The 20,507-nt window shown below is 45.2% G+C and overlaps 1 long non-coding RNA gene across 1 annotated transcript; it reads left to right on the forward strand.

Annotated features, from left to right (window-relative positions):
- Positions 1–270: 270 nt before the first annotated feature.
- LOC140219270 (uncharacterized) lies at positions 271–15,259 on the forward strand. The gene is made up of 3 exons (XR_011895417.1): positions 271–508; positions 585–643; positions 14,644–15,259. It is a non-coding gene; the product is annotated as an uncharacterized lncRNA (long non-coding RNA).
- Positions 15,260–20,507: the final 5,248 nt, after the last annotated feature.

Consider the following 20,507-nt stretch of genomic DNA (forward strand, 5'->3'; position numbering starts at 1 on the left):
AAAATGTGTCCGAGAGTAAATCCGAAAAGAACCGAAGCGTACCATGTGTAAAAATTATGTGTGAAAACTACAGCTGCAAGCTTATGTTATGCAGCATTGTCCAATGTCGAGATATTGTTCTTATGAATGTAGCACCCATCGCCCTTGTACACATATCTTCTGGCTTCGTTGCACTATCATCGAGGCATTGATTGAGGTTAATAAATCTACCCACAACGAGTGCGTCGCCCTAGTTTCGGTTTCGGTTTTCGCTGCCATTCGTGATAATAAACCGTTTGTAAATCGTACTTTTTGTTGGCAATTCTTTGGACAGGGAACGAAAACTGACAATTAAAATAAGCAATACGTAAAATGTTTTAAACGAAAAACTGTTTCAACATTCTTTAAAGTAACTCTAACATTCTAGGGCTCTAAGCGCCATCTGTTTCCGGTAGTCAAAATGTGTCATGGCGGCTTCCTGTCAATTGGATGTGAGCGTGGACGTGAGCGTAACATGGGAGCTTCGATGGTACATCTAAGCTTTCTTGGTTATCCCAAGCTGTTCCTTATCCTTCCGCGTAATAACTCTTTCTTGTGCCCAATAGAATACCGAATAGAGATCGTATAGAAGCTCAGAGGCTGCACCTGTCATTCACATAGACAGGTAAGGTAGCTGTTTGCGACCACTTTCAACTCATCTGGGGCGCACATAATTTTTTTTTGTGTGTGTTATTTATGCATGAATAGGCATCATTTTTCACGCCGCCTGAAGTACTCGCTAAAAGTACGCTTTAAATGCTCTGCACGCCTTAAATTGACACCCATCTGTAACGTGTTTGAGCCGTTATTTATAGCCCATATCTTGCGGACTACGATCTTAACCTTATGCGCACTACCGCCCCTTTGTTCTGTTGCGCGCGCGATATCAGTGTTTTTAGATCCAGAAGGCCGCTTCCGCATGCAAAAAGAGACTCGCCGTGTTAGATTGTACACATGGAGAGCGAACGCTGTGACACGCTCTTTAAATTGGCCGACTGTTGCAAGCGCTGGCATCATTGCCGTCGTCGAAGTACATATACAGGCACACTATAATAGAGACATACGTATTTACAGTGCCAAATGAACAATTTTCGTCCCTTGGCGCTCTTCTGCTTGGCCTGACAGGCAGAGGTCACGCAGTGCGTTGCAGTGAAAGCGCATGACCATACAGCGAAATCTACGCGAACGTTTTTATAGACAAATGCTCGAAGATTTCTATCACCAGCTGCCACTTGAAAGTGCGTTTAGCTAGCAAGCCAGCACTAGTGTCTGCGCTTTCAAGCATACACTTGATAATACGAAGATAATGCGACAAAGTGTACACATATGAATGACAGATTCAATATTTCTTGACACTCGTAAATCCTCAAACCTGCCAGTTCTTGGTTAGTGCGTGAAAAAGTGGAATTTTGCGTTGTTTGAAAGCAGACATTGGTTCATCCAAACGTGGCTTTGCGTAGGCCGTCGCATTGTATGAATGAATTATCAAATGCTTGGGCATTGGAGCAATGAGGCGATGTAGCTCCAAAAATGCACCTTTGTTCTCTTTTCACTTTGCCTCATGCTATTCTGTCTCAAGTTTAGCCAATGTCAAAGCAGCAATTTCGACTGGCACAGCAACGCTCATTTGAATGGCATCTGTCAATGTCGTAAGTTGTCATTGCTCCTTTCAGCACATATGTTACATGGCCTTTGACATCTTCATCATCATCATCAGCCTCGTTACGCCCACTGCAGGACAAAGGCCTCTCCCATACTTCAACAACCCCGGTCATGTACCAATTGTGGCCATGCCGTCCCTGCAAACTTCTTAATCTCATCCGCCCGCCTAACTTTCTGCCGCCCCCTGCTACGCTTCCCTTCCCTTGGAATCCAGTCCGTAACCCTTGATGACCATCGGTTATCTTCCCTTTTCATTACATGTCCTGCCCATGCCCATTTCTTTTTCTTGATTTCAACTAAGATGTCATTAACTCGCATTTGTTCCCTCACCCAATCTGCTCTTTTCTTATCCCTTAACATTATACCCATCATTCTTCTTTCCATAGCTCGTTGCGTCGTCCTCAATTTAAGTAGAACCCTTTTCGTAAGCCTCCAGGTTTCTGCCCCCTACGTCAGTACTGGTAAGACACAGCTGTTATACACTTTTCTCTTGAGGGATAATGGCAAACTGCTGTTCATGATCTGAGAATGTCTGCCAAACGCACCCCAGCCCATTCTTATTCTTCTGATTATTTCAGTCTCATGATCCGGATCCGCGATCACTACCTGCCCTAAGTAGATGTATTCCCTTACCACTTCCAGTACCTCGCAACCTATCGTAAACTGCTGTTCTCTACCGAGACTGTTAAACAGTTTTCTGCAGATTAATTTTTAGACCCACCCTTCTGCTTTGCCTCTCCAGATCAGTGAGCATGCATTGCAATTGGTCCCCTGAGCTACTAAGCAAGGCAATATCATCAGCGAATCGCAAGTTACTAAAGTATTCTCCATTAACTCTTATCCCCGATTCTTCCCAATCCAGCAGGTCTTTGTATACCTCCTGTAAGCACGCTGTGAATAGCATTGGAGCGATCATATCTCCCTGCCTGAATCCTTTCTTTACTGGGATTTTGTTGCTTTCTTTATGGAGGACCATGGTTGATGTGAAGCATTATATCTTTCAGTATTTTTTACATACGGCTCGTGTACACCCTGATTCCGTGATGCCTCCATGACTGCTGAGGTTTCGATTGAATCAAACGCTTTCTCGTAATCAGTGAAAGCTATATATAATGGTTGGTTATATTCCGCACATTTCTCTATCACCTGATTGATAGTGTGAATGTGGTCTATTGTTGAGTAGCCTTTACGGAATCCTGCCTGGTCCTTTGGTTGACAGAAGTCTAAGGTGTTCCATATTCTATTTGCGATTACCTTAGTAAATACTTTGTAGGCAATGGACAGTAAGCTTATCGGTCTAGAATTTTTAAAGTCTTTGGCGTCCCATTTCTTATGGGTTAGGATTATGTTAGCGTTCTTCCAAGATTCCGGTACGCTCGAGGTCATGAGGCGTTGCGTATACAGGGTGGCCAGTTTTTCTAGAACAATCTGCCCACCATCCTTCAACAAATCTGCTGTTACGTAATCCACCCCAGGTGCCTTCCCCCTTTGCATAGCTCCCAAGGCTTTCTTTACTTCTTGCGGCGTTACCTTTGGGATTTGGAATTCCACTAGACTATTCTCTCTTCCATTATCGTCGTGGGTGTCACTGGTGCTGTATAAATCTCTATAGAACTCCTCAGCCACTTGAACTATCTCATCCATATTGGTAATGATATTGCCGGCTTTATCTCTTAACGCATAGATCTGATTCTTGCCAATTCCTAGTTTCTTCTTCACTGCTTTTGGGCTTCCTCCGTTCCTGAGAGCATGTTCAATTCTATCCATATCATACTTCCTTATGTCAGCTGTCTTACGCTTGTTGATTAACTTCGAAAGTTCTGCCAGTTCTATTCTAGCTGTAGGGTTAGAGGCTTTCATACATTGACATGTCTTGATCAGATCTTTCGTCTCCTGCGATAGCTTACTGGTATCCTGTCTAACGGAGTTACCACCGACTTCTATTGCACACTTTTTAATGATGCCCACAAGATTGTCGTTCATTGCTTCAACACTAAGGTCCTCTTCCTGAGTCAAAGCCGAATGCCTGTTCTGTAGCTTGATCCGGAATTCCTCGATTTTCCTTCTTATCGCTAACTCATTGATCGGCTTCTTATGTACCAGCTTCTTCCATTTTCTCCTCAAGTCTAGGCTAATTCGAGTTCTTACCATCCTATGGTCACTGCAGCGCACCTTGCCGAGCACGTCCACATCTTGTATGATGCCAGGGTTTGCGCAGAGTATAAAGTCTATTTCATTTCTAGTCTCATCATTCTGGCTTCTCCACGTGCACTTTCGGCTGTCCCGCTTGCAGAAGAAGGTATTAATTATCCGCATATTATTCTGTTCTGCAAAGTCTACTAGTAACTCTCCCCTGCTATTTTTAGTGTCTATGCCATATTCCCCCACTGACTTGTCTCCAGCCTGCTTCTTGCCTACCTTGGCATTGAAGTCGCCCATCAGTATAGTGTATTTTGTTTTGACTTTACCCATCGCCGATTCCATGTCTTCATAGAAGCTTTCGACTTCCTGGTCATCATGACTGGATGTAGGGGCGTAGACCTGTACGACCTTCAATTTGTACCTCTTATTAAGTGTCGCAACGAGACCTGCCACCCTCTCGTTAATGCTATAGAAGTCCTCTACGTTACCAGCTGTATTCTTATTAATCAGGAATCCGAAAACATCTTCAGTACGACCTAAATGTGTTTCACAGCTGATTGCCTCAGTGCGTATAGAAGCAACGAAGTGATGCCAAATACTTTTGCAGAATAACTGAAATGTGGGCAAGTTCATTCGGATTCATGATTATGGCCGATTTGAACCCAACACTGTGTAACACTACTACACAGACTGGCGTTTCGGGTAGTCGAGACAAGATTCTTATTAAAACCTCTTTGAGATTTGGCAAACTGTTAGCTAGGTGGGATAAAGTAATTGTGATTCAGAATAGTAGCCTCAACATTGAGCACAAGGCAAGAGGTGAGTTTTTTATTGTGATCATTTTCTACAAGCATGCACATTAGCCTTACAGTAGTACGAGCATCTTTGTAGCACATCTTTCCCTGTATAAAAAGGGTCATGTTGCTTACTGCTTAGTTGGTGTTATGCATTGTCCACTTCTATGGTGTTGATGCCCAGGATCTCTACAAAACGGAACCTCTTTGGTACAGTCTTGTGGCTGCTTGTGTTCTCCCTTAGCCAGAGACGTGAAAGGGGGTTCATGGTCACTGACCAAGTCTGATGTATAACCCGACGTTTTGGAACTGCATACGGGCTCCTTGTTCACCGAGTTGGACAGGAAATCGTCGTCACTTATGTAGCCAGCATGTGACGTAACAAACATGCGTAAATGGCAGGCATAGTCCCTGGTGTCTGGTTTATCGTAGCTGGCGTTGATTGAATGATTAGCGATTCTAGCAGCCGCCGGGATGACATGTTCTTTCCTTTGGCAACAACAGTGGCATTGTCCCAGTCAATCTTGTGACTATGTTCCTGCGCATGTTTGGCAAATAATAGTCGTGTGACTATTATTTCTTAGATCCCATTTTCTTTTTTTTCCCGTTTCCATGCCTGATCAGACGAACTTTCGTCGAACCCTTGATTATGTAGCCAGAGGCAGTGGCACTGGTTGTGTCCTGTTTGAGATGAATGGTCCTTTTGTCCGTCTCTATCCACTGTGACCTGGGCTTATCTCCTGGCTGCTGAAGTGTGCCTGCATTTTCCAGGTCAACTACTCGGACATTAATGTCTGGATACAAATTGGGTAGATCTTGCATGCCATGCCCAACATCAGAGTAAGTTTTCTGTTTCTGCCAGCACTTTTGCTCATGCACTTTCATTTTCCTCCGGTCCGGGAGTTGTGGAAAGAAGCTGTCTGCAGTAGCTAGAAGTGTAGTCCTAAGCCTTCGGCTCGTAGGCATTTGCACTAACGAGGAGCTATATTTCAGAAGGCTCAGTCTATAATCGTGTCTTGTAGGCATCACCTGACGTCTCAAGGGAGTTCTTGGATAAGTTTACAGTGGCTTCTGTGAGATCACTGCGGTGTCGGTAGTGTGGACTGCATGCCATTTGTTGGAATTCTTATGAATTCTGCGAACAGCGAGCTGCGCCCTTTTCCAAGCTACAGTTTGTTGTGGTTCACGGCCACTACACTATTGCACGCCTTGTGAAAACAATGAGGCATTGAGTCACAACCACAGGTCCTGTCAAACTAGCCAGTACTAGCTCAGGATACCCTTACTAGTATTTTGTTATGATGAGCCACCGCACCCCTCCAATAGAAAATATGTCCATGGTGAACTTCTGTAACAGCTTTTCTCAGAATCCCAGTTGCAGGAGTGTCACCCTTCTCTTAGCCCTGTGGTGCTAGCATGCATGACATGATTTGAAGACATTTGCTGTTTGTATGTATTTATGATGCAGTACTTTGTCGTCTTGCTAGGCATTTATTGATTCCATAGTGGCCTTCAAGTGAGAAGTGCTGGGTGGGTAAGCTCCTGTAGCTTCTTGGGCGCGATGGTTTTGTTGCCACAATATCAACATGTCTTGGACTACATCGTCCTTGTGAAGCCAGAATTCTTTCAGACTTTGCAACACCTTGGCCTGCTCTTTCAAGTGAAGATGCGAAGTTGGCAGCAGCAATAATCTAGTACTTGTTCTTTCTTCAGTTCTTGTAAAGAAGGTGGGGAGAGGCAGCATGCATAGCCTTCAATCTTGGTAGGCCCTTCTGGTGCCTGTTATTCTCCTTCACATGAGAACTTGACAGTGTATCAGCTGCGGGAAAGTCCTTGCCTAAGATGTACATTATGACTCATAATATCAATCATGTGTGCATTTTATGATTTGGGAAACAGATTGTTGCCCCATTTATAGAATTTATCTCAAGCTTGCAAGAAAGAAAGCACTTCTTTCTATAAACATCTAGGCATAGCCAGGCATTCTGTCTCTGCAAAATATCTTGAGGCATATCTAGTAACATGTTGCCCATCGTCTTGCTTTTGGCTGAGCACTGCAACTAGATCACAGCACAAAGCATCAGCTGTGATTAGCAGCTGGTTTCTCATTTTGAGGAGCGCCAGCCAAGCACTGGATCTGAAGAAAGTATTTCTTTCCATTTTGAGAATTCTTGAACCTGTGTGGGTTCCATATAAACCATGCTTTGAAAACAGCATGCTGGGCAATGGGTGTAGTGTTTGTCATGTTAGGAGCGAATAAACCTAGATAGGTGGTCATGCCCATTAGCAGCTGTAGTTCTGGAGGATGGTCTTGGCATGTCTGTGACAGCTTTGAGCTTGTTTTCGTTCATGATATGCCCCAAGTAGGATATTATTGTGATGCCAAACTTACATTTCTCTTTGATGATGGCAGCTCTTGCACAGTGGGTGCCCTCAAATGTACTGCAGAGTTTGTTGTGTTGCTGTTTAGTTGAGCATCAACTGATAACCTCGACCATATGACAAGCAACACATGTAAGTTCCGGATGAATATCATTCATATACCATTGTATTTGATCTGGGGCACGCCAGATACCAAATCGCATGAGCAGTTAAAGTGAAACCAATGGAATGGTGCTGTAAAGGTGGTCAAGAACTTTCCGTCATTTCTCTGGGATTTGCCAAAACCCTGAATTTGGGCATCAATTTTTCATACGCCAAGCTGTGACTCGTAGTATCTGAAGGGTATGCTCTACTGCAGGAATTGGATATGATGCTCATAGAACTTGCTTGTTCAGTTTTTGTATAATCCATAAAAGTGTAGACTGCTCCTGATGGCTTCGTCACCACTACCATAAGCGTGCACCAAGGAGTTGGCTCTGTCATAGCTGTCGTAAAACCAATCTTAAACCTGGAGAAGTTTGGCTTTTGTCCTCTATAAAAGTATCCATACAAAACAGTGAAATATTAGTCCAAAGGACGCAGGCTTGAGTTTCAACATTGTCATGCAAGCTGCGCAAAGTATTTGAGGATGCGGCTTTGAATCTCCTTAACCATTAACATTCTCAATCTGTAAGCGCTCGACTTCACCTTCACAATCACCTCTGTGACCTATTTAGCAAATTTATTTGGAAATAGCAGCATTCTGCCTGATGCACGAGATGGAACTTGATGTTGTGCTAGTCGCCTTACACAGTGACCACAGTAACTTGGAGATCACCACCTTCTTGAAATGTCACGAACCACATTGTTTTCAGGTTGATACAAGAAATCGTGTCTAATAATCATCTCTGACAAAAAGAAATAACTGATGCCCGTGGCAAAGTGCCACTCAAGTGGTTGAGTTCCTCCGGGAGGTAGGGGGTGATATGAGTGAGAACCCTCAAAAGCCGATTATGGCCTTAGCCAAGCAGCCCTAGGTGACATAGTAAAGCTTTTTGGGCACGATGTCATTAGGCACCACTCTATGTAATTTATTTGCTTCCACAACCCCTGCATGGCTCACGAGTGTCTGGTGGTAAATTTCTGAAGCCACATCAACCTCAATGTAGCATTCCTAGTTCCGAACACTTCAATCTGTATGCCACTATGTATGGCAGGTGTTACTGGGAAGGAGACTGACAAACAGCTACACATAGATAAAAGCTCTCTAAAGGCTGTTATTGTGAAAACACTGCCCAACATCAACACACGCTATATGATACAAGAATGTTGCTACTATGAAAGATTAATTTAGTCAGTAATTGAAGATGAAGATGGTTTTACTCAATAGCCTTATAAAAAATGGTAAAAGAAAGCTAATAAATTTGGAACTCATGTTTCAAATCTTGTCTGGAAAAAAAATCATTATGTCTTCAAATATCTCACGCAGCCGCTAATCCTGTTCTACTTCATCACCTTCAGGTATGCTAGAGAAGTCTTTCTCGTCATTGGGCTCCAAAATGTAGTTGAGCAAAAGGAGTAGACCTAGGTGGCTGACAGGATGGCTCTTCTTTAAGTGTGGTGCATAGAAGAAAAAAGCATGCAAACATCTTCAACACTGTAATGAGCATTAACTGTTAGGGATGAAACATGAAAAACCCCAGGGAAAACATTTAGGTTTGGTGGAAATGTAGAAAATACACAGAGACTAAAGACAGTGAAGGAAAATGAAAAATGTTTGTGTAAGCTTCTTCAGCAGTGCGTTTGTTGCCTGTAGACAACACCAGGTAGAACTTGGAAAGCGACCTTCACCCTGAGTTGACGTCAATTCTGCGTGCGATTGGTGCATATTGACACAAAGATGTGGGGCTCCCGCACCGCAGAACGGCGCGCGCAAAGGTCGGCGCTATGAAACACGAAGTGCGTAAGCTGCACGCTCTTGTTCTGGCCCCCTATTAAAGAGAAGCGTATATTTTGCAAGACTCCGTCTCCAATCTGCGTTACATTTTTCTGATGGAGGTGCGGGGTACGTGCTACCACTCCCAGATCGAACACCGTCTACAAACCCAGTACGAAGTCCGGTCAAGCTGACTACTGTGCAAGTACGGACAAGCTGCCGACTTCAAGGACTGCCGTCTGAGCATGAGCCTCTACGCACTCAAGTAAGAAGGACGAATACATCGGTTCCATCTTCCTCGACCGCGCCGACCGAGGTCGTCCTCAACCAGCCACGAATCCCCACGTCCTTCCATGGGGACACCTTTGAGGATGTAGAGGACTGGCTCGATCACTTTGAGCGTGTTGCAGAATTCAATGGCTGGACTCCAGAGCGCAAGCTACGGAACGGCTACTTTGCTCTCAAGGACTATTTGTGAACATGGTTTGAGAATCGTGAGGCGGGGCCCTATCGACATGGGACGAATTCTGACAACAGCTAATCGGCACATACGACAGCTTCGATCACAAGGAGCGAGCTGAATCTGCAATTCAGGCGAGAGTACAGAGGCCGAATGAAAGCGTCGCAATGTTTCTCGAAGATATATGCCGACTTTTCCGACGCGCGGATCTATCCATGCCGGAAGAAAAGAAGCTCAGGAACTTGATGCGCAGTGTCAAGCAAGAGTTATTCGGTGCCCTAATATGCAACCCACCAAAGACTGTTGCAGAGTTTCTCACGGAAGCCGTATCAATGGAAAAGGCACTGCAGCAGCGAACAAGGCAGAACCGCGACGTGTCGACCCTATCGCGTGACTCTCTCGCTATACCCCTGGACAATACCGACGCCTTGCGGGAGCTCATTAGGTTTATCGTTCGAGAGTAGCTTCAAAATCTTCAGGTGGCTCCAGCATCGGTACAGCGGCTCGATCTGGCTGAGGTCGTCCGGGAGGAAATCAGGCAGTCAGTCGAAGTCCCAGAGTGAAGCGAGACACCACAGCACGAGGTATGGCAGCCACAACCTTGCATGTCGTATGCGGAAGCAACGTGGAGTTCGTATTTTTCGCGATGTGAGCGACGTCCCGGACTTTCATGGTGTGCACGCCGTTGAACAAGCAACTGGCGACTTCAGGCCTCGCCGCACACCATTCATGGCTGAAACACGACCACCCCGCAAGAGCGACGTATGGCGCACCGCAGACCGGAGGCCCTTGTGTTTTTATTGCGATGAAGCTGATCACCTCTACAGGGCGTGTCCTTACCGTCGAGCTGGGCTCCTTGGATTTTCACTGAATGCACCGTGCCCGTGCATTGGTGAACGCCCCCTGGAGTTTGAAGCATACCTCGCAGAGGCCAGGACCTTGTTTGCTCCACGATTCCTTAAACCCCGGTCACCGTCACCTGCCCGAAACCGGTCTTCCAGCCCCCTCTTCACATCGAGAGCTACGAGGCGTCGCTCACCCAGCCCTGCCTCCCAGGAAAACTGAGTCCAGCGACCTGCGCAGGTGAGGTTGCTGACGTTGCGAACGCTGAAGATCCTCCACTACGACGACCGCGATATGACGTAATTGAGATGCAGAGAAAGCAGTGTAGTTCCGTGTCAGTATCCTGCGACGTACGAGTTACCATAGATGACCACGAAGTCACGGCGTTAATCGACATGGGTGCAGACACGTCTGTCATGAGCCAGAATCTCGCGTGTATGCTGAACAAAGTTTCGACGCAATGGACCGGAACTCGGATTCGTACTGCAGGAGGGCATCTCATAACTCCAATGGGTCGGTGCACGGCACGAGTCAACATGCAGGGCTTCACGTACATCGGCGACTTTGTCATTCTTCCTGAATGTTCAAAGGACCTTATACTCGGCATGGATTTCCTTGAGGCGAACAGTGCCATCATCGACCTGCAAGAGTCTAGAGTCAGCTTCACGACTACGCAAGCCATGGCGAACAGTAATGACAACGACCGTGACATCGCGCTTTGCGTAACTGACGATCACATCACGTTGCCACCCAAGAGTAGCGTGCTTACCCTTGTCCGATGCGACATGGAGGACGCCGCCGAAGGAATTGCTGAGGCAAACATGCCCCTGCTTCTTGAGCGCCACATTTGTATAGCCAGAGGGCTTCTTCGGGTGCAAAACAAATGTTCAGTCATTTTGCTAACAAACTTTAGCAACAAGTATCGGCATGTACCGCGACGAATGAAATGGCTGAACTGAGCTCATTTCCTCGCGAAATCACTAACGTTACTGACATTGCCACATTGGAAACCGCATCGTCTCAGCAATCTGGGTTACCCAGCCTAAAAGAACGGATTCACTTTAACGCCGCTCTGCCAGACCATCAGAAAGACCGTCTACTGAGTCTTGTGAATGAATTTGTGGACTGTTTTTCAACGTCATCCAAAGTGCAGCGCACGTCCATCACAAAGCACCACATTATTACGGACGAGTCTGCACGTCCTGTCTGTCAGCATCCTTACAGAGGGTCTCCAGTGGAAAGGGAAGCGATCAAGCATCAGGTGAAAGAGATGCTCCAAGACGACGTGATCCAGCCATCCACCAGCCCGTGGGCCTCCCCTGCAGTGTTAGTCAGAAAGAAAGACAACACACTACGCTTCTGTGTAGATTACAGAAAGTTGAACCGTGTCACCAAGCGTGATGTTTATTCTTTGCCACACATCGACGACGCAATGGATCGTCTACAACATGCCAAGTTTTTTTCTTTGTTGGATCTTAAATCAGGATATTGGCAAATCGAAGTTGATGAACAGGATCGTGGAAAAACAGCATTTGTGACACCTGATGGGCTTTATGAGTTCAGAGTTCTCCCCTTCGGTCTCTGTTCCTCACCTGCCACCTTTAATACCACCAGCATACCGTGCTTGCTGAACTCAAATGGCAAACCTGCCTCGTATACTTGGACGATGTCGTCGTGTTCTCGAGCACGTTTGACGAACATCTCTCATGACTCGAGAGTGTCCTCACTGCGATCCATACTGCCGGCCTCACCATCAAGCCTGAGAAATGGTACTTCAGGTTCCAAGAGCTCAAATTTTTTCGCCATGTCGTTGGTCCTCAAGGCGTCCGACCAGACCCCGACAAGTTAGCTGCCGTCGCTGAGTTTTCACCACCCACAGACAAGAAGGCTGTCCAACGCTTCCTTAGTTTGTGCGCATATTATGGGCGCTTCGTCAAGGGCTTCTCGAGAATTGCTGAGCCTCTGACAGGGCTTACATACGACGATGCGCCTTTCATTTGGGCGGATGAGCAGCAGCAGTCTTTCAATGAATTGCGCGTTTGCAAGAGGCCCCGATACTTGCTCATTTCGACGAAGACGCTGACACTGAAATCCATACTGACTCCAGCAATGCGAGTCTAGGCACTTGTGCAGTGGCAAGCTGGTGCGGAACGCACCGTTGCTTATGCAAGCCGCAGTCTCACCAAGGCTGAGAAAAACTACTCAACTACTGAAAAGGAATGCTTAGCGGTTGTGTGGGCAATTGGCAAATTCTGACCCTACTTGTACGGTAAACCCTTTAACGCTGTCAGCGATCAACCACGCCCTGTGCTGGCTTGCCAACCTCAATAGATCCTTCAGGCAGACTAGCCCATTGGAGCCTGTGCTTACAAGAGTATGATAATACAGTTGTCTACTGATCTGGCAGGAAGCACAGTGACGCTGACTGGTTGTCACGTGCATCACTCTCTACGACCTCATCGGACCCTGACCATGACTTGCCATTTGTCGGCGTTATCGACGCCATAAAGATGGCTGAGCACCAGCGCGCTGACGCTGAGCTGCTGCCGCGGATCGAACACCTCCGAGGAGTTGAAGGTGTTTTACCCCGCTCGCTCGTGCGCGGCTTATCATCATACTACTTGTACAACAACGTCCTTTACAGGAAAAACTGCGGAAGCGGCCCAAATACGTACCTCCTTGTCGTGCCATCGGCACTACGCCACGACATTTTGCGAGCCTGCCATGATGAGCCATGTGCGGGACACCTGGGATTCGCCAAGACTTTAGGCAAGGATACGACAGAAGTATTACTGGCCCCGGCTTTATTCCTCTGTGCAACTGTACATAAAGACCTGCCGCGACTGTCAGCGCCGCAAGAAAGCACCAGTTAAACCGACTGGCTTTCTCCATCCTGTGGACCTTCCTCAAGCACCGTTCCAACAAATAGAATGGATCTACTTGGACCGTTCCCAGTGACCTCTTCGCGCAACAGATGGATAGTCGTCGCTACCGACTACTTAACCCGGTACGCCGAAACTGAAGCTATTCCGCAAGCAAATTCATATGAAGTGGCCAAGTTCTTTGTACGCCACATCGTCCTACGACATGGTGCACCGTCTGTTCTCATCACTGACCGCGGTACAGCATTTACAGTGGAACTTATGCAGGATGATCTCCAGCTGACGCATAGCTCTCACCACAAGAGCACTGCATATCACCCTCAAACCAATGGATTAACGGAACGTCTGAACAGAACGCTGGCTGATTTGTTCTCCGTGTATGTCGACGTAGAGCACAAGACGTGGGACGCGATCTTACCCTATGTGACTTTCGTGTATAACACTGCTGTACAGGAGTCTACACAGTTTACGCCGTTCAAGCTTGTATACGGGCGCCACGTCAGGTCAACACTTGACGCCATGCTACCACTGGCTGATAATAGCCCTGACACCCTTCGATACAACTAGGGTCGACGCGACATCCATTACAATACCGGCGGCTGCGTGTGGGTCTGGATGCCTGTCCGCCGCCGTGGACTCTCAAAAAAGTTAATCCGCCGGTATTTTGGTCCTTACAAGGTTACACGCCGCCTCTGTGACATGACCTACGAAGTGGTCCCCTACAGTTCTGACCCCAGTTCACTCTGTCGTCGTCCTCCCGCTGAAGTTGTTCACGTAGTGCGCATGAAACCATACTATGCGCATACGTGAATGCCGAGATGCACCTGAGGAGCTCCATTTCTTATGTCACTGAAATAACTTTTTGACGCGACCGAGACGGTCGCTTTTCTCATGGGAGGCAATTGACACAAAGATGTGGGGCTCCTGCACCGCAGGACGGCGCGCGCAAAGGTCGGTGCCACTAAAGACGATGAAGTGCGTAAGCTGCACGCTCTTGTTCTGGCCCGCCATTAAAGAGAAGCGTATATTCTGCAAGACTCCGTCTCCAATCTACGTTACCATATAGTCCTTGTCGGGTGTACAATTAAACTTTATATTGCATGTTTTACATATTACTCATCTGATGTCTTAGCAGCATAGGTTTTTCCTCTGCCTTTCTTGTAAAAAAATGTTTGGGAAGTGCTCAAGTGCATCTACTTTGATTTTTTTTGTGCATGGCACATGTGCTGTTGGCCTGGAACTGATGCACAATATTAACAGCCGTAGCGTTCAGGGCCCCATGTCGCTGAAAATCCAGCAGTGGTGTTGGCGACCTTTTTCATGCGAAAATTAATCCCAAACCATGCATCCCGATTCATGCAGGCCCTCCACGTGGCATATAGGCGTTACTGAATGAATTAAAATTCTCAAAGTAGAATGTGTGAAAAATTCATAAAGTATGACTTGCACACAACCTCGAGACATGATAGCGTTGGATTGTAATTTGAATATGCGAGAAAACATAATTCTGTTGTGCAGAAACTCAAACACAAACCCCTTTTCCAGCTGCCATTTCAGGTCTGTCTTAGGAGTGGCACACCCCAGAAAGCTCGCCTTCGTGCATAGCGTTTGCCACCAGCATTTCCAGGAAAACATTACAGAAGCATAAGCTGCAGCTGCCCGGAAGCGTGAGAAGCAGCCAGGGATCTTTTAATGCTATCGTGTTCCACTCTTAAAGGCGCAGCTTAAGTGTCCTCCAACCTTTTTTTTTTTTTGCTGTTTGGGGACTGCCTCCTTGAAGGTGTTGCTTCGTTTCCTTTCTGCTGTAGGGCGAATGTAATATCTGCTTTGAACAACAGCAAAGCCACATTTTGATTGCACTTGATGCTGGCTGCACTAGTGCGGCATCTCTCCTGAACACTATCCAACAGTTCACTATGATGTTATCACTGAAATAGAATACACAAGACACCTTCGTGTACCACTTCATCTACCTCGAAGTAATATGCCATAGCTCTATGATCATATCCTTAACATCCACTACTTTCTTGGATTCATTTCAGATAGCTGGAATGTACAGACTAAAAAAGCTCGGAAGCGCTTGCGCTCTTTGGAGAATTTTGTATGAGCATCTTCAGGCTGTTCTGGTGACACTAAAGAATACTGGCTCTCCTGTAATCGAGAGTGGATGTAAGCATGAAATGGCTGCCAACAAAGCAGATTGATTGTAGATGATACTAGCCACAATCTTAAAATGTGTGTAGCGTACATTCCCAACGGCACACCCCACCCCACCGCACCACGCAACTGTACACTGGTCCATATGGAAGCAAGTTTCCTGTCAAAGACAGAACCCCATTGCAAGTGTCGTCTCGGTCCACCAGATGCGCCGTGGACCTCGCGGACTGCTGGCATTGAAAAGAGCACAAGCAACTGTGTCTCAGTGCCAAAAAATGACAATCAAGTGTACAGTGCCTTGTATCTGCCTCTGAACGTCGCTATTAGAAGTGACCAATAAAACTTCAGCGTACTAGAAGTTACAGCTTGAGTGATATTGTGAGCAAATATTTAGAACTCAGAAGCAATATTTTTTGTAACATGTTTGGGAAGTAACTAGCATATGTATTGCAGTCTTGACTGTTTGCCCGGATGAGCTGGTTTGAGTGACAGGATAATGACTCTGGCTTTTGGTTCATTGAAGGTGGCTGACAACAGGAGCTAAAAGCATTTAATGCTTAAAATGTCTGCAGCAGCGGCACTGTTCGGTTAGTCAAGGACCTCATTTCATGGCCCTCATTCTGACACCTTCGAACACTGTTTCTGCCTTTGTAACGCTTCCTAGAATTTATCCTTCAAATTCTTATGTGAAAGAACCATGCATCAATTTTGGCGTATTTCTCAAACTGTACGAGCAGAATTGCTGCTGATTTCATAAATACAACCTATAAATCAATACAGCAGAATTGTTAGTTGAAATATGTAATCCAAATCAAGGAGCCATTCTCAAGACGATGTTCCCGCTGGCTCTGATGCGTGGCATTCCTGGCGTTGGTGATCCTTTATTCTACATGATAAAGCATGAAACATTCATACGTGCTCTTCTTTCCTTTTTTTCAGCTTTGCTGTTTCAAGGAGCTTTGCCCTTTGAGTGGCAGCAGCCTGATTGACATAGCTTCTGACTCACATATTTAACATTTTTGCACAGATTGGTCAAGGAGTAGCCAGATTTTGAGAAGTACATCTTTAGCAGAGTCTATAGGTGCTGGCTTTTGGTGTGGAGAGACAAGCAGCTTCATAGCTTCCCTCCTGTCTCTTGTCATTGTGTCAGCAAACTGAAATGAAAACTCTCGAAACAGTATATTTGCTAATGAGGAATCTTTGCAAGGCACATTGTGAAGCGCATGCCGATGAATTGCTTCAACCTTTTACATTAAACAAATTATGCCATGTGCTGTCGAGAGGCAAATAATGCTGTTCGCTTTAAAAACTAACAATAATATCCGCAGTTTGTGAAGTGATTGAGATATTGTTACCCAGTACCTTCAACAAAGATGTTATGGGAAACAGTGAAAGGAACTAGCATACTTACACTAATTGCAGGTATTTGGCGGAGTTGTATGGGAGACAAGATAGCCAACCAATTTTCCTCTAATGCATGTGAGCTTTGTCATCCTCATGGTGTAATGTAATCGTTTCAGGTAGCGGATAAAGAATGTGTGGCAACATGAAATGGCCTTTGACGACACAGGCGAGTAGTGGATGCCACACTTCAGTTCTAATTAAAGTTACATCAGCACAGAGCATGTACGCTACGACCAAGTTGGGTCCATACTTTGGATTACTGTGTACAGTGTCACTCTCTTCTGCATTGCAGAAGATGGAAGCCAGTGTTTCTTTGCTGTTGCCATTTCAATTTAGTATATTTTCATGTTTTCATGCTCTGCAAAATACAGCCAGAGGTTGCACGGTCTTGAAATGAAGACTACTTTTTGTGTTTTCAAGATAAAGTTTTAGCTATAATAAACGGAATTTCCAAAAAAACAAATTTATGTTTGGCCTGCCTTCTTTTGGGTGATCAGACATGGGAACCATTGAGGCATCATGGCTCATACGTGCTCCATTTATGCTCGAGAGGTGTGTGCACAATGCTCCTTGCATGTTGAAAAAAAAAATGGAGACCACCCATAATTGGTGTTGGTTTGCTTTCTTAGCCACAAGTGTTATCTGAAAATATAGCTGGTTTTTGTTACTCTTTCTGGCGGTGCGTTTTAGATGCATAAAAATTATGATGGATGTGCATGTTCAGTGTGATTGCAGGAACGAGAAACTTTACTAGAAGATCCTTTGCAAGAGATGCAAGTGCTTGCCCATTTCATGAAAAAAAAAGGCTTTGTTTTCATTGTATACAGTAAGCTAAGGGTCAGGCGGACTTGATCACAAAAGCAAAGAGAGAAATTGGTTGACAGAGAAATGCAAAGCCTGCTGACCACATCGTAACTGTCTAGCGCATAGACAACACCTGCACGTTGGCCAACAGCATGGGAAAGGAGAAGGGATGGAAAGATGAAAGAGATTGCCATGAAGCACATGTGGTGAAAAGGAGAATGAAGCAAGAATTGGTAGCATTCAGAAAAAGCTAGATATTCTTGAGAAAACTGAAACATTGGACAAATAATAGCAACCTTTATCGTCTTACCGCCGTATTCAGCAATACATCTTGAAGCTCATGCTTGACTTGATATAAATGACGTATGGTGTGAATGTGCCCAAGATGCTCATTGCATTGCTTATGGTGTGTTCACGACAGGCGTCATTTAAATCGAGTCAAGCATGGGCTTCAAGTTAAGATGCATTTCTGAATACGGGGGTTAGTGTTATGGCATGGTGAGGCTCTCTGGAATGAAGACTTTATGAACTAGAGAATAGATGTGCACGTGAGAACCTACTTTTACGTATTATCGCAGACATCTGAATCACAGGAGCAGTCTGAAGCATGTGGTAGGTTTGTGAAGAATTTCCGAGAAACCTGCATGGGTTTTCTCTGTAACAGTTTGCTACAATCGGGTGTATGACTCATTTTACATTTCCTGATCACCTTGCATATTTCCGCACAATGCTTTCGTCATTACTGTTCAGATTCATTACTGTTCAGTGGTTCTTGTTTAACAAAATGGAGTCATGAGAAAAGAAGGAAAAAGGGAATTTTTAGGCACTGAAAAGGCAATACAGGCATGAATGTCAAAAGAGGCACTTGTAGACAGGATAAATGCAAGATTACCTAGTTTACATGGCCATAGTTTGTGCTTACAAAGAAGGCAGAAGAAGGATGCGAGGAAAAAATAAGCATTTCGTCTGAGGTTCCTCTCATTATGAAGCTGTTTACAATGATGAAAGCTAATTACAAAAAGTGGGGTCCTAATGAACGGACACGTTCTCCCAGTTGCAATTCATAGTTTAAGTAAGATTTTGAGGGACTTCAATCGCACCCCAACAAGAAGTCCATGATCAATAAACAGTGCAAAAAGCCAGTATAACAGTTTTCATTGACAGTGAGTTGGCCCTAGGATATGATCCAGTTTGCATCTTCAATAAAATGGCTATTGATTGGCTACTATTGATCTGTACAATAAGCGCAGCACGCATACAGAACAGCACACAGTCCCATTTATGCCTTGGGCCTCACTTATACCATGTTAAAATTGTGGAAATACAACAGATTCATAAAACCAGCTCTCTTTATCACCTTATCTTAGGGAGGGACTTGTCGATGTTACAGTGCAGAGCACGAACATTTCCTTAGGAGAAGGCTTCCAGTTATTTATGTATATGGCAGAGGTTCATTACCTCTTGAAAACTGTTCTGCATAACACTCGTGCTTCTTCACACATCTGTCACGATCCATCAAATACGGGATAAGTTGGGTGCTGCAGATAAATGGTTCCTGCAGAGCCTAAAGCTACAGCATCAATACGTAACTAAATTTTCATTCTTGATGTTTGGTCCAGTTCTCTGAAACATACACATAGAACTGAAACTGTTCAGTCTGAATACCAATATTAAATGTGTTATTTTGGGGCTTCAATGATTTGCTGAAGTTGATGGAAAGTGAAGAAAAAATGGCTGCAAGGTCAACTATCATCTGCGCATAACTTTTCAGATACTGCACTAAATATAATCTAAAACACATGAAAAGTTTTTATAGAACAAAGTACAGCCACACTGGATCACGCTGGCATCATTATCATATGTCACTGGTGTGGCACTTCAACACAATGTGGGAACCACCATGGCTCGTACAATGCTCCGAAGGATACATTGCAATAGCGCGACTATGCTCAACGGCATTTGAACTGTTCCTTGCAATTTACAACTTCTAACCATGCACTTATTCATTTATGACTCGGATGGTCGTGAAGCCTAAGTGCTTTTCTACCTAGCAATACTGCAAGCTTGTCTGCTGACACTAGCTGCACAAAAGAGCAACAGTAGCTTGTGCTCCAGCAGAACTTGAGGGCGGATTACAAGTTCTTGCCACACTATAGATGAGAAATATGAACATACTCCTAAGCTTCAATATCTTAGCTGGTGTAAAGCTGCAATACAGGTACTGCACTCCCTTAATTGCACTGCTTACAGCTGTCAAACTATACCTCTGGTGCTATGCACATTTTGGGGATGGCAAGAAGTTCCACTAGACAAGGTATCAACCACACAGGCATCTAAAACATTGAGTTAAGGGTGTTTAAGACTGACTAAACACAATTTGCAACTTGGCTTGGATCTCGATTCCTTTCCCCTCTAGTGTCATTGACTGAAGAACCACAACACTGAGGAGTAAAGTAGCAATGCTTTGTTGTTTTGCCAGTTTACTAATAGGAAGAAACTACGCTCTAGCACTGTAGCATAATGAAAGAACAAAAGGTCAAGTATATTGAGCAAGCTTGATCAACCAGCTCTCCAGTAGTCTGGGCCCCACGTCAGAGGGTATCGTCGTATGGTGTCATGACTACAAAAGTGCATGAAGCCTACTAGAGGCTGCAGTTTCAGTAGAAGGAAGGGGATAACCCCTAATTAAGGGTAAGCCTTTGCTTTTGACAATGATCGGCCAAATTTAATCACGATTTCCCACTTCTCCGCCGGTGCAGAAATGCCATCGTCCTTTTAAGATTGGCCACATTAAAAAACGTACGTACTGTACGTACGTACAGTCCTATACACTGCGGCTGGTCGTGTCGCAATCCCGTGTTTCTCTAGTTTTAACGCCCGCGCAATACGTATGTAGTACTCAACAATCGGTTTGCTCTGGCGCAGTTAGAAGACGATCGTCGTCGTGCTCTTTGCGCATAAGAAACGCGTCACACACGCACACACACAACTCGATTGTGCAACACGCGCTGTTCACCTTGTATCGCTTCGTTCGTGGTCATGCT

This window comes from Dermacentor andersoni, chromosome 7 (genome assembly GCF_023375885.2).
Source record: "Dermacentor andersoni chromosome 7, qqDerAnde1_hic_scaffold, whole genome shotgun sequence".
NCBI lineage: Eukaryota > Metazoa > Arthropoda > Arachnida > Ixodida > Ixodidae > Dermacentor > Dermacentor andersoni.